At 35.3% G+C, this 513-nt stretch overlaps 1 protein-coding gene across 1 annotated transcript in view; it reads left to right on the plus strand.

The window, feature by feature from the left end:
• The window catches only part of LOC111657554 (GTPase IMAP family member 8-like), a 5,543-nt gene that overhangs the window by 535 nt on the left and 4,495 nt on the right, over nucleotides 1–513 (plus strand). The gene's annotated exons all lie outside the window — the stretch shown is intronic.

The raw sequence follows: 513 nt of genomic DNA on the forward strand, positions 1-513 counted from the left end.
AGTATAGGGGAGAGACACAGGAAACGGGGAGGCAGAAAGAGAGGTATTGACATGCAGCAAAGCCGTCCGATGCAGGATTCGAACCAGGGCTGACTGTAGCGAGGATTGTAGCCTCTACACATGGGGCGCCTACTTAGACCACAACGTCACACGACTTGCCAATATTTCATAGTATATTAAGCTATAAATGGTTATAAAAACGTCATAGTATGGTAAGGAATGAAACTTCATTGTATAGTATGTTATAAAAATGCCTAAAAACGTCATAGTATAGTATGGCATAAAATGTCAAAAATACATCATGGTATATTAAGCCATAAATGGTCAAAAAAACGTCATAGTATGGTAAGGAATGAAACGGCATAGTATAATAAGGCATAAAAATGCCAAAAAACGTCATAGTATAGTATGTTATAAAAATGCCTAAAAACGTCATAGTATAGTATGGCATAAAATGTCAAAAATACATCATAGTATATTAAGGCATAAATGGTTATAAAAACGTCATAGTAT

Source organism: Seriola lalandi, unplaced genomic scaffold (assembly GCF_002814215.2).
Source record: "Seriola lalandi dorsalis isolate HSWRI2012SDOR001 ecotype SW California unplaced genomic scaffold, Sedor1 jcf7180002054407, whole genome shotgun sequence".
Taxonomy (NCBI): Eukaryota; Metazoa; Chordata; class Actinopteri; order Carangiformes; family Carangidae; genus Seriola; species Seriola lalandi.